Below are 15,371 nucleotides of genomic sequence, written 5' to 3' on the forward strand. Positions count from 1 at the left end.
TAAGCCCTCGAATGAATATTCGAAATAATATTCAATTAATAAAATAAAAGGAGTCATAAGTCCTCGAATGAATATTCAAAATAATATTCATTAAATAAAATAAAAGGAGTCATAAGTCCTTGAATGAATATTCGAAATAATATTCATTAAATAAAATAAAAGGAGTCATAAGTCCTCGGATGAATATTCAAGTAATATTCATTAAATAAAATAAAAGTTATCGAATAAACCTTATTCGATTAATAGTTTTGAAAACTATAACAATATGTATATATATATATATTTAAATAAATATATATATATATATAATATACTCGGGAACATCGACTCCCGGTTTTAGAAAATGTTCACCTTTGGGTCCCCTATACTAAGGGTATACACAACTACTGCTTATCTCTAGCATATGTATTATGCAACTAATAAGCATTTGAACCAACAGATATATAAATCATGAATACGGAACAAGCATGCATATATACCATATCACATGCTACAATATATCGCAAGAATTTGCTAATAACAAATATACATTTATCACAGGATCATGCATATACACATATACATCACAACAACAGTTATACGGGTAGAAAACTTGCCCGAGTGCTCCCGGATAGACTTAAGCTTAGAGTGGGTCCGATAACCTATGAACAACAACATAAGTCGGAATTAAACCCCGGTCGCTTAAGAAACTAGACTTTAACCATTTAGAGTCCTAACGTTCGCTTTCACGCTTAATGATTTACTTAAGTCGCTCGAGTATCCTCGGCTCCACCATTTTTAATAAATTAACCATTAAGGGTTTTAAGGCGATTCTTTCGCGAGTACCTTACCAACTGCCTAATCCACTTTACATAATTGTTTCATACCCCAATTAGTCATTTAAGTCCTTAACCAAGGTTTCAACGTAAGGCGAGGGGTAATGGTTCGGTCGCGAAACGCCGTTACTTAAAACGGTCGTTTCTCCTAAACCGTACATCGGATTCAAGCGTACCACATATCAAAACGAAGCTAGTAACATGAACTATCTAAACATGGCAATGGTCAAAACCTAACAGTGATTTCACGGGTCCTGAAGTTAGGAACAAAAACAGTCTAAGGAAAATTGGGCATTACGACGACTATAACTTAGCGATTCCCAAAATTTTATCAAATCCATTCAACACCAAACCACCATCAATCAATCCCAATATAACCATATGACAATATCACTCATCCACCACTTTAAACCATTTAAACAAAGCCCAAATCATACCATGAACCATCAAGAACAACTAGTGCTACTCTTAACTCCCAAAATCAACAAAAGCACTTAACAACTAAGATCTCAACATGACAAAACAACTACTACACTTAATCTATCATTCCATCATCATAATCATTTATATCAAACAATCTTAATACTAAGATCATAAAGAGTTATACCTTCCTTGAAGTTTTTAATCAATGAAAGATCCTTGGAATGTCCATGGAAGCCTTAATATATGCTTAAGCTACCTTGACCTTGCAAATAAAATCAAGAATCAAAAATTTGTTCTTGAAAGTTACTATTCACCCTAAACTAAAATGGTTTGTTTGAGATAGAAAACCTTTGATTCAAGCACTCATACTATTTTCTCTTCTTAGTTATGAAATATAGGATCCAAAGAAACAAACCTTATAATTTTCCATGGAGTATAGCTTGTGTTTTGAATTTCTAATTCACCATTTTGGTGAAAAATTCGAAATGAAGAAGATGAAAAGGGGGGGAGAGAAGCTTGCTTTGTTTTATTGATCTTTATGCATAAAAGGCTTGGTTGATATCCTTTTGTTTTGTTAATTACCTTTTAACCATGGTAAAATTTGTGTGGCTTGAAATCAACCAACAATACCTTCCCTTTGGTCATGCTTATGTCATCCTCCTGTGTCATCTTCCCACACTTGTCATCTTCTTGTTGGTGTGGTGACATCATCATCACTAACCTCTTTGATTAGCTCTTAATTACTTGGCTAATGACCGCTGATCTGTTATACGGTTCGCTTAACTTTCGTTCTCGTTTATCGTTTGAGGGATCATACCCGGGATCTTATTACTTGGGTTTCCTTAACCTTTATCAATACATCATATTCCTTTTATGATCCTCTCTTATAATCCTTGAATTTAAATCCTTTTTATCATGTTACCTTATACTCAATTCTTTCGGTATCTGGTGGATTTTCGGGAAAAATCAAAGTGTTCGAATTTGGATTCTGACGATCTTTACATACACTTATATACCATATAGAGTACTAATAAGATCTCAGAATATTAATAAAAGAACCCCTACATAGTGTGGCATGAAAAGTTTTCTCATTCAGCATAATCAGCAAAATCACTATTCATAAGGGTTACAAAAAGTCCAAAATTTTTGGGGTTATTACAAATTAAGTATCTCTAGCAATGAGACTTTATTGGAAATGCAAGAGAAGCCGGATCTATCAGAAGCTGATGAACTTGAATTCCATATACAACTCCAAAATCAAATAGAAGAAAATAATAGGAAGCTTGGGAAGAAATACAGACAATCAAGGAAATAAAATTCATCTGCTTAGACTAGAGGAGCACCTTGATAATGATCGTGAGAACTCTTTGTGCACTTTACTTTGTTCTATTTTCAATAAATTTTGTAGCACTTATAAGTTTTATCTACTATATCTTAATCTGTACATTTAGGGTGTTTTGTTATCATCAAGTTTCTCTTAATTTATGGCTACAATTCCAGTAGACATAAATTGGGGGAGATTGTTAGGAAAATGTTGTGAACTTGATGATATGTTAAACAAAACATCTTAGTAGATTTAACTTAGTGATTTTGTAGCTTTCAACGGATGATTACTTTCACTATCCGTTAAAAGAGTAGCCTATATAAATAAGTGTAGTAGCACATCTCTGCATACTTGTGTAAACTTAGTGAACTAGATTTATGAGGAATGTTTAAGTCATGTTAACTACTAGATTGATATACAAGATAAGTTGGTCAATTGTAAATAGATAATACCTTACAATCTTGTATAAGTGAAATGGAGTTAACTGTCAAGAAAATAGTCTCAACGGATGTTTCACAAAGCCTTAACGGATGTTCAGTTAAGCTTCAACGGATGCTCTATAAAACTTCAACGGGTGCTCTATAAAGCTTCAACGGATGATCAACTACAGCCTCAACGGATGATCCAATGAAGTTCCAACGGATGTTTAAATTCAAAAGAGCAGTTGATAGTGACTTGACAGTCACATGCGTTGATTGTATGCAAATGGAATGTGGCAGCCTAATTACAGGTTTAAGAGAACAAAGAAGCATTACCATTTTCATGCAACTAAGAAGATATTCAAAGATGCTGGAATGGAGTAATGAAGGAGCATAGAGTTAGACTAGATATAGTTTTGTTTTATTATCTTGTCAAACTGTCATGTAACTTGGTAATATATAAACCTAGGGTAGCAAGAAGAACAATTAACTAAGCAAGCTTATTTTTCAGAGAAACGGATAAGGCTGTACTTGTAAGAATTTCTCTGTAGTTTTATTTATTCAACTTGTAAAGCAGTTGTGAGCTATTCAAAGCTTAACAGAGTTCTCTATCTAATATATATATATATATATATCTGGTGGATACTTTCAAATCCACTAAAAAGTTTTATAGCTTGTGTTTTATTACTTAGTATTTTGATTTCTATCATTATTCTATTCTGCATTACTGTAAATCAAACACTGTTATATATATATTAAGTTAGAAAAATTTTAAAATCTCAAAAAGAAGCCAGAATTACATTCAACCCCCCTTCTGTAATTCTTATTGTATTGTTAGGGAATAACACACTTACTACAAAGAATATGGTAAATGTAAGTCTAAGAATCTCTCCATTCATGTTGGAGAGGTTTAGGACTTACCTTTACCCTATGCCTGACATGAGATCTAAATACAATCTAGCACAACTGTGATCCCTGAACCTGTGGAAGTAGAAACACAGGAATACCAACAAGGATCTTCCCAAGCTGCAACCATTCTTTCAAAACCTGTAGAAGCTAGGAAAACAACCACATCATCTTCTCAAAAGGATGATGTGAGTAAAAAGAAGAGAAAGGGGGCAACTTTAACTGTGATTACTGAGAGTTGTGAGGATCAACATGAAGATGAGTCACCCTTGGTCAATAGATCTAAGAAGAGTAAGCAAACTGAGCTAACCACTATAGCCACCTCTGCATTCTTCCAATATGATGCAGTTGTAAAAGCACCCAGTATTGAGTCTGCACAGCTTGCACTTGAAGCAATTCAGGTGTATGGTAGGAGAAATAAGGATGGCACACACTGTGAGAGCACATTTATTCAAGCTCCCTAATCTACTCAGGGGGAGCTGCCAACACTCTCTCAAATCTCAAATTTCTTCCTCACCAACTTTACTTGAATTCAATTATCAAGTGCAAGCTCACTCAAGTGACTTAGCTCAACTCAAGTGACTTAGCTCAAGAAGCTTTGCTTACCACCCAGACACTCAATTTATATGGTGAGAGGCTACATGCTGGGTAGACCTTGATGACACCATCAAAATCATTGGGGATCCATCGGTTTTTACTGAAGACCCCATGGATGTTTCTAATGCACCTTCATGTGCAAAACAGTCTTCACAAACTGAAAGGTTTGAGGGTAGTACTCATGAGAGGGAGCTATCTAAATCATCTCCAATTCAATTGGAGGTTCCTCATGTAGGGACAACTCTCCTCAAAACCCTAGCAAAAATTGCCTTGGCAGTTGATGTCAGGAGTACAATTGTCAATGATCCTGACATAGGAGAGGCAAGTATAGCACATTCAGGTGTCAGTGTGTTGCAAGATACACAAGGGTTTGAGACTGGTGTACATGGAAGTAACCTAGTCAAATCCCCTCCAATTCAATTGGAGGTTCCCATACCTAGTGAAGAACAACAACTAGCCATAACCACAGAGCAATCAGTGAGTAAAACTGTGACTTCAGTCACAGGTGCTTCTGAACCATATACCTCACAACCTCAACAATCTCACATTCTCTCTCAGTGGCTGCAAGAATCTGGCTCTCAACCAACTTCTGTGGATGATCTACTAGTAGAGCAAATTTATGGACTGGCAAACATCTCACAGCATCTTTTGACTTCCAACATGAGCAATCAAGATTATCAAGCTATCATGCTTACATACAATGAAGAAGTTGAGAAGCAGAAAGAGAAAATTGTCAATGATGAAGAGCAAGATGGAAATGTGGATGCATGGCTTTTTGATGACCATGTTTTAGAAATGGATCAAGTCTTGGCCATATTTAGAGAAGAATACATCACTATTCTGGGTAGCAATGCAAAGGACTTGACTCCACAAACTGTATATGATGCCATTATAGATGTATATAAAGCTCAGCTCAAAGCATTTCATCTTTTTGGTAAAGCTCTGGAAGTCAAACTAACTGGTCATGAAGATAAAATCAGAAAATTAGTGAATGAGAAGATGGATAAGATTATACCCTCTCAAGAACAGATCACTACCAAATTCAAGCACTTTGCTGAGCAAATGTCAAGGATGGATCTTGCTTTTATTGAAAAAGAAGTCAAAAATCTTAAACAATCCTTCATCAATCTCAATACACTTATCCAGCAACAAATCACCCACTCAAATGACACTAAGGTCAAGCTAGACCAACTTCATCAGACAAGATATGAGCCCTCTGCACTACTCATGGAAAGTATCAAGCAGGTTGTAGAATAAAATATTAGCACCTCTTCTAGATCTTATCAGCCTGGACCCACCTCTACTAATCTACAAATCAAATCTCTTCAGACTCAAGTCTAAGAATTGCAGACCTCAAATGCTTCTCTCAGCATTCAAGTTCAAGCTTTGACATCTCTTGTCAAGAGCCAACAAACAGATATCCAGACCCTGGTGGACTCTCATAAGCATCTTCAAATGTAGAATTCTATAGCTTTGGGAGCCATCATGGGCAAACTCAACATACCTCTACCTGAACAGGTAAGGCCTGAAATTCCTACTCCCCTCCTCATGCCTGCCAAAAAGACTAGGGAGAGATAGAGGCTAGGCTAGCACAATCAAGATCATCTACTCGACATGTCCAAGGTGCTGAAAAGAGCTTAAGTTAAGAAGTTGATATTGGAATGGAGTGACTTTTTAAAGCAGCTGAGGGTCCCAGTCTAAGCTGGGAATTTGATGAATTGATTAAGGCACTCAGGGCTTCTCTCAATGACAATTTCTTCACCTACAAGAAATCCTTGTACATGACAATAAACTCAATAAGGGTGATCTTAGTGACAAGAGACAACTTCAAGGAAAGAAGGATAATGGTCAACATCAATGACTCGGGGGTATATAGATGTATGCATGTGTCCCTCAACTGTCTTATCTCTAGGAGGGCATCTGAGTTAGATATTCTGATAAACAAAGTCAGAGTAGTGATTTATGAAGACACTATCTTGCTAACAGAATTGAAAAATGCACAAGTGGCTGCTTTTCCAGAAGCTTATCTACAGCCTACCAAGGGAGTGGCATACATTTGTCCTACTACCAAAAACTTCAAACACTTCCAAGTTCCTAAGCAGTGTGTCATGGCCAACAAGAAGCTTATTATGACTCTTAAAACTGAGCTGAAAATAAAAAGGAATAAAACTGTTGAAGATGAGGAGATGATAAAGTTATTGAGGAGATACTTGAATAATGTAGAAGCCAACTTGCCTAAAACTCAAATCAACAAGGATGATTTGGATGATGATGAGCAGAAGAAAGATGATCAAAATCCTTCTGGCTCAAATCCAAGTCAGTCCACTAAGCCATCTGGCAGCAAGGGTGGTGAGAAGAAGAAGGAGGATGGTAAGAAGAATGATAAGAAGAAGGAGGATGATAAGAAGAATGATGAGAAGAAGAGAACTAGTGAAAGGAGGAGTAAGAGAAGACATGATGGTTCACAACCACACCAAATCTTAAAAATCCAAACACAACTAGCTCAAACCCCAGCTCAACCTATAACATCAACTATCTCAATCATCAAACCACCTCAAACCTCAAATCCAAAATTTCTGTACAAACAAACAGCCAACTCTTTCCTAAAAATTCCAATCACCCAAGCCAAAAAAGTCTCAAGAAAATCACAACCTTACCTTTAGCCAAACCTTCACTAAAAGTCAATCTCAAATCTTTTGGGGGAAAGCCTAAGAAAGTCAAGCTTACAAAGAAAGGATAAGTCATTGAAAGGGCCATCTGGAACTGTTTCAAGCAATCTGATTTTCTACCTCTAAATTGGTGTATCTCAGATGAAGATCATTTTCAACAACTTGTTGAGAAAATAGTCAGAGTCTGGGTTGTATCTCTTAAGGAAGTTAGAATTTTGTGTGAAGATGGATCCTTAATCTTTCTTGGCAGTGATTTAATGGACAAGGATACTGCCACAAGGGCTTGAAGATCAGTTATAGCAAAGTGGTTGATTGAAAGGGAAGAAACAAGGAAAAGAAATGAGGTTGAATTTGAAGAAAGAAGGAGGAAGTATGATGAAGAAATAGAGATGTACATAAAAAGATCAGAAGAGCTTAAGGCAAAAGGAATGAGCAGAATCTCTAAGGATGGGAAATTTCTAAACATCAAAGCTGGTGGATTCTCAAGATTTAGAATAGATTTGCTAGACAGTGGTTATCCCAAGGTAGCAAGACAAAAAATTGTAGAAGCTCCAAGTGGAACACCTATTATAGAAGAATTGGAAATTCTTGATCACTTGAAGGATGTTCTTAGGGAAGAAGCAGATATAAAAACTGTCTATACTGATACTTGTAACCATTGATCTTTGTAAATCTTATGTTGTACAAAAGTTGTAATTCAATCAAGCTTTGTGTATTAACTTTATTTTCTATCATTTTTAAACTTGGGGTTAGTCTTGTTAACATGCATGAATTTGTGTTAAGCAATCTTCTCAAAAATTGGGGGAGATTGTTGTGCAAGACATGCATGTACTTTAACAAGACTAAGACAATTTGCCAACCCTAAGTAAGTTATATTGTTATCTTGATTTGTATTTTGTACTTTTAACACTTAAAGTCTGTAAAAATGTCAAAGGAGTAGACTGGAGTCTTTTTCTATGAATAGTGTAAAGCCTAAGAATTCTATCTGGAAGAAGATCAAGAAGATCATACCTCAGAAGAATTGTGAAGAAGCTTGGAGTTGAATAAATCTGTTTTGAGAAAAATATTCTAAGTCAAGATCTCTACAAGTCACAGATTTAGTGTTATAGAGAAGTCATTCGAGAACTTTAAATGACTTATCGAGAAGTCAGGAAAGCTACTAGAGAACTTAGAGAGATATTGACAAGTCAATTGAAGACATGAAGTTTGGAGATATCGACAAGTCATTTCTTCACTAGAGAACTCAGAGTTATCGACAAGTCTACATTCATTAGAGAACTCTGAGTTATCGATAAGTCAAAGTCCACTAGAGAACTCAGAGATATCGATAAGTCAAAATTCACTAGAGAATTCTAAGTTGTCGACAAGTCAAAGTGAAGACATGAAGCTGAAAGATCTCGACAAGCCAAAGTCTCATTCGAGAACTCAGAGACCGCTATAAGTTAAATTTACTATAGAGTATTAGAGATCTCGATAAGCCAATATACTTATCGAGATGTCAAGTTTTCTATAGACCAAATGGAGATCTCGAGGTAAAATCTCAAAGCACAAAATTGCAAATAAGTTCAATATCCAAGATTAACAAACAACAAACAATCCAAACAGCTGGATTGATAATTCTACAAAAAGTAGCTTGAAGGATGTGCAAGATCAATGGTGAAGATTAACTGACAAAGAAAGATCAAAGTAAACACAGGATGCTAAGATATGTTAAGCCAGAAATAGAAGATATATTTTTCTTTAAATGGAAATGACAAGTGACTGTTTACTAAAGCTAATAACATGTCTTATTGTACACTGTGTAAACCAACAGTTAACTAAATTATAAAGTTAACACCGGTCCTTAAGTCAGAAGTAACAATTTAGATAGAAAATCTTGTAACACTCTCAAGAAGAAGCTAAACTCTTTATCAACAAAGAGCCTAGAAATTTTGTAGCAAAACATTCTTAATTTTAATATAAAATTAAGTGAGTTTTGAAGATCCGTGTTCTTTATTCTTGCAAGTTTAATTTATGCATGAACACACTTTCACTACAAGATTTAATTTACTTTGTTCAACCATAAAAGATTCAAGAAAAGTTCAAAAACAGTAAAACACATTCACCCCCCTGTGTGTTATTCATTTCCTAATGGTTACATAGAATGATAAAACACTAATCGACACATATAGTGTTAACCTAATATGTGTTTATATACTGCATAGTGTTGTACAAGACATTCATGTACTATAACAAGACCAGGTCAAATTGACAGCCCTAAGTAAGTTGTATGATAATCTAAGTTTGCATTTTGTATTGTATTACTTGAGTCTGTAAAAGTGTAAATAGATTAGACTGGGGTATTTTTCTGTAAAGTCTCAAGCCTAAGAATAAACTCTGGAAGAAGATCATGAAGATCATGCCTCGGAAAAAGTGTGAAGAAGCTTGGAGTTGAATAAATCTGTTTTGAGAAAAACATTCTAAGTCAAGAAATCTACAAGTCACGGATCAAGTCATATAGAGATGTCAAGAAAAGCTTATGGAGAAGTCTCAGAGATATCGACAAGCCAAAATGATGATGTGAAGATTGGAGATATCGACAAGTCATTTCTGCAATAGAGAACTCAGAGATATCGACAAGTCATTTCTGCATTAGAGAACTCAGAGATATCGACAAGCCAAAATGAATATATGAAGATTGGAGATATCGACAAGTCAAACTCTCATTAGAGATCTCAAAGATATCGATAAGTCAATATGCAAATGGAAATTTCAAAGATATCGACAAGTTTTTTCTTCATGCAAAAATTCAGAGATCTCGACAAGCCAAATTCTCTTAGAGAACTCGGAGACTTCGATAAGTCAAAAACTACTATAGAGTAATAAGAAATCTCGATAAGCCATTATATTTATTGAGATGTCAAGTTCTCTATATAACAAACTGGAGATCTCGATGTAAAACTCAAAGTACAAAATGTAGACCAGTTAAAGATCCAAGATTATCAATCAACAAACAAATCAATCACTGATTTGAAAAGCCTATAAAAAGCAGCTTGAAGAATACAAGATCAAAGGCCAAGATTAAATGACAAAGTAAAGTCACAGACATGCACGGTTTGCAAAGATACATTAATCCAGAAATAGAAAGTTTCAGTTAACTTAAAGTAGGGTTAAGTACATGCTATTGCATGCTGTGTAAAACCTGTGTTTACTGTTCTATAAAGTAAACACCAGATGCTTTATTTTAGTGGTAACAAATAGATCAAAAAATCTTGTAACTCTCTCAAGAAAGAAGCTGAGTTCTTTATCAATAAAGAACCCAGAAATTTGTAGCAAGACATACTTGATTTTAATATAAAATTAAGTGAGTTTTGAAGATAGTGTGTTCCTGTGCATGTTTTATTATTTCTGCTAAAACACCCTATCTCTACAAGTTAGATTACTTTGTTCACCACATCCATAATAGTTCAAAAAGCTTAAAAATAATCCAAAACACATTCACCCCCCATGTATTGTATTCATTACCTAACACATAGTTATACAATCAGTCTAGTAGATATAATATACATGAATAAGGAATCTGAATACATATCCAACTATTAATTGCTGCAATTAAGTAAAGTCATATACCAATATATCTTCTGCAAATCAAGTCTTATAGATAAAATCAATTTCTTCTTGGAGTCCAGCTTTGATAGATATTGATTGACAAATACTGATAATAAACTCTGATCTGTCAAATACTGATAAGCTCGATAAACTCCAATATCTTCAAGTAGTAAACTCTGATGGTAAATGTTGATATCATTAAACCATATCTTACAATCTTCCCTAACCTATGCATTATGAAAATATGTACAAGTTTCTATTTGATGATGTCAAAACTATCTAAATTTAGAAGTACTTACATATGTACAACATTACAGTTAATGTCTTCAGACTTTATTTTCAATCTTGAATCTTGGCATATCAGCTGCTTCATCAAAGAACTTACTGAGTAGATTTTCCTTAGCTACATTCAAGTACATCTCCATTTTTTATTTGATAGCCTTCAACTCTTGAGTAGATTCATCATTTTCAAAAATAGTTGCTTTAAGGTCATGAAGTTTGGATATGCTTAGTGATAGATCATCTAGATCCATAAATCCAACCTTCTTACCATTTAGATTAAAAACGAGAATTTTAACTCCAATAGATGTTATTATCTGAGCTCCTCCTTTAGGCATATCAACAGTTGAGTTATCTTCAGTTATGTACTTTGGAATGTATTTGGATTTGTTGCTCATTCCTCTCTATTTTTTATATACCAAGTTCTTTAGATCCTTAGATCGTCTAGCAGTTGTAGAGTTGATAACTTTTAGTAATGTGACTATGTATTCCATTTTTGCCATTGTTTATCTTGCATTTGCTCTTGTGAAACTCTCAGCCTTTTTCTTGATTCAAGAAAATAGAGCATATTCTCCTTCGACTTGTTTGTATCAAACATGTCAAGCACAATTTGTACAGACACAATATTATGAAGATGTTCTAACTTGACATTCTCACAAATTCATGTTAAGTTTCTAGGCTATCTAAGAATCAAAGCATTTTATGTATAAGTATTAGCATTTGAAAGACCTAGACCACCAGTTTTTCCTGCCATTCTAGCTTGAGAGGTACCACTATAAATTTTGTTAATAGTTTTAGAGGAATCTCTCTTTTGTGCTGGTGTCTTGCTGCTTCAGAACAGCTTTTTCTTCACCTCAAAAGAAAGCTCTGACTTATCAGCTTTTGAATCATCTTTGAATTCTTCTTTATCCGAGTTTGAGTCTTCTTCGGGAATTGAATGATCAGTTTTTATTTCTTGATCGGTTATGTCTTTAATATGAGTAGTATCAGTGGTTGAGACTGGTTGAGCTTCATGATTTATTTCCTTAACTTGAGCAATGCTAGAGGTTAGTTTCATACTTTTATATGCTTTTAGTGGAATATCTTCAACTTGAGCTCGCTCGGTGGTTGAGTCATCAGAATCAGTACTTGATGTTTCCAGATTGAGCTTTGAAGGTTCACCAACCTTTTCATTCCCCTTATACCTTATGTCAGCATTAAGAATAGTTCGAGACCTTAGAAAAGGTCTTTAAGCATCAGTAAATGTGAAGTCACAACCCCACTCTCTCACAATTGAAACACCTCAAACACATAACTCTATAACCATATCTCTGGACGTGGACATGATTTCAACATCAATTCCTACTTCTCCATCTCTTAAACTCATGGAGGATCGCCATACTCAAACTGGTGATCATCATCTAATTGATGATTTATTAGATCACCAGCCAATTCTTTCACAAACTATTGAGGGGTCTGTGCATCAAAACCTAAAATCAATCTCCACAGACTCCACAATAGTATCAACGTCTATTCCTCATGTTTCTTCTTCATCAATGGATATCCCTCATCCGTTGATAAGTGATTGTCCTTCAATGGATATGCCTCACAGCAGTTATTCGTTGAGAGTCACAACCACACCTTCAACTGTTATTTCATAGCAGTTATCAGTCTTTGCACAAACACTTGATGTCTCAAAATATATCACAAGTGCAGATGACTTAGTGGTTGTCCAATCACTTCTGGGACTGGGGGAATGGAGCGATTTGAGTGAGAGGCTGGTTGCTCTCAGACAAAAGGAGAGGATGAGAGATAAATTATGCACACTATTTCTTCCAGTATGGTAAAAGAAAGTGAGGGGAGTTCCAGCTTAGAAGATGAAGGTGAGGGTGTGAGGAAAGTGAGCCAGGGGGGGCTCCTGATGCAAGAAAATAGCGAGAATGGGAGAAAAGCAAGCACAAGAGATATAAGGGTGAAATCCATTGCACATGGGTCAATGGATGTCAATGATGCTGAAAATGAAAGACTATATCAACAACATTTATTTTAGACTCCAATTTCTTGGATGCTGAGATATCTATTCATCCTGTAATAGCGCATCAAACCTTGGTTGTTCAGGGCAATGATGAGGCATAATAGACATTGAATTTAGTATATACAACTGAATCAATGTAAAGGGCCAGAGATGTAATCTCTAACATGCCTCCTGCAGTTGATGATGAATTTGACATTGAAGATGATGTTGATCATTTTGATGAAAGTCTGTTAAAGATACTGGTATGGATATAGAGGAGGTGTAGGCCCTAGTTCTACCACTGATATTCCTAATTGGATGTTAAGCAAGGAGTGCAGATCCCATCACTTCAACTATACTCTTATAAAGCTCATTCAACAAACTAAAACAACTTTAGCAACTACTTCAAATACTAGTACAAGGTCTCTTCTGCAAGCCCATCTAGAGTCTCTGCACCTTCATTAAATTCAACTACTTAAACAGACTCTAGATTTGGATGATCTAAAATATTCTATTGAAGAAGCCAAAAAAGACATGTACAACAAGCTGGATGAGAAGCTTCCTGACACAACCATGAGAGATCTAAAGCAGAAGCTAAGGAAGAAAGGAGACCTATCTAGAAAAGTTGAGGTCTTGGATAAAAGGATGACTAATGTTAAAAATTCCTTGGCCAAGATACTTCAAGGTCAAGACACACAAACTGAGTTACTCCAACAACTGATGGCTGCACAATCTTCAAACTCTACATTTTTTCTTGATGATAACAAAAAGGGGGAGAAAGGTGTGCATGTACAAGTCACTAAGGTAATAGTTCCCTCTATTACTCTGTCAAAGCCACTAGTAAGAATAGAGTTGGACGGCATATACATGATCAATCTAGCTGCAGCTTAGATGAAACTTAAAGAACAAAAATAAAAGATAGATCAGAGAATAACTCAAGTATGTGTCTCAACTTCAAAACCATCAAAATCTGTGAAACATATCACACAGTTGAAGCCTCTCACATCAGATGAATTGAAGTTGGGAAAGGGTGAAAAAGGAGAAACATCACTTGAAAATGAGATAAAGCCTATTGTGGTACTCAAGCCTATATCTTCAAATTAATAGTTACAAGCAAACACCCAATGGAACTAGATTACTCACCTCTCAGGCATGATGAGCAGAAACTCATGAGCAAATCAATTGCTAGCTACAAGACAACCAAAGATTCAACATTGAAAAAGAGGATAACATGAATTTACAGACATTGATAACTGATCTGTATAATGAGTGGACATCCCAAGTTTTTAAAAATAAAGAAAGAAGAAGATTTTAGACCAAAGTCATAGCCAAAGCCAAAAAAAGCAGGCTACTAAAGAAGCTCAAAAGAAGATTGAGAAGTCTGCCGCTGAAACTGAAAAGACATTGGCTGATGAAAAAAAAGAGAAGCCTGAGTGGAAAACATGCAAAAATATAAATGTGAGAGTTAAGAGGGCAACTAAAATTTCATAGGAGAAGAGTGAGCCATCTCAATTTGTTCCTTCAACTCAATCAATCGTGCCCAAAGAGAAACCGGTTGAAACCAAGGTATATCCTGGGGTAAACTATCATGGTGAACCAATAATGCCCAAAGAAGAACCTATAGATTGGGAGAGTTTACATCAAGAAAGAAGAAGAAGCCTAACCTACCTCCAACAAAAGCCATCTTAAAACCACAGAAGCTTATTGTCAACAAAGATGATCAACTCCACATTTGTGACATCAAATAATTCTCTGCTATTGAGCTTTATTTGAATGAATTAGAAGAAGTGAGATGAATTGATGCTACTACCAAACTTCTAGATATATTGATTTTCAGATACAAGGGTGGTTATAAGAGGATATGGCCATTGTATAGGATTCTTGAGGAAAACTGCAGTGTCTTAACCAAGGTATTTACTGCAATAAAGAATGACTTTGGATTCATAAAGTTTGCTAAACTAGTAATACTCGGGATGATAATTCAAATCAGACAAAGCTGGAGAGATCCTAATACACTAGCAAAGATTCTAACCATTTTAAAGACTGAAGAAAGGGTGCACATGAAACCTTACTGGATCATGGAGTTTAGAGATGAGAAGTTTGTCAGAAGATTTTTCAAAATTGAAGACCAACTCAAAATTTCAAGTAATGAAACTCTTAAGAAGATTTAGGAGATGTTGAATGTAAATGAAGAAAATGAAGCTGAGTTTTACAGACAACTTCAACTCCAGATTGAGGAAACTAATGAGAAGTTCAAAAGGAAAACAAGAGAATCAAGGAAAAGAAAATAATTTGCTCAGACTAGCAGAACGCCTTGATAATGGTATGTAAACTTCTTTTAACCTTCTTTGCACAAAT

Source organism: Apium graveolens, chromosome 8 (assembly GCF_009905375.1).
Source record: "Apium graveolens cultivar Ventura chromosome 8, ASM990537v1, whole genome shotgun sequence".
Lineage (NCBI taxonomy): Eukaryota > Viridiplantae > Streptophyta > Magnoliopsida > Apiales > Apiaceae > Apium > Apium graveolens.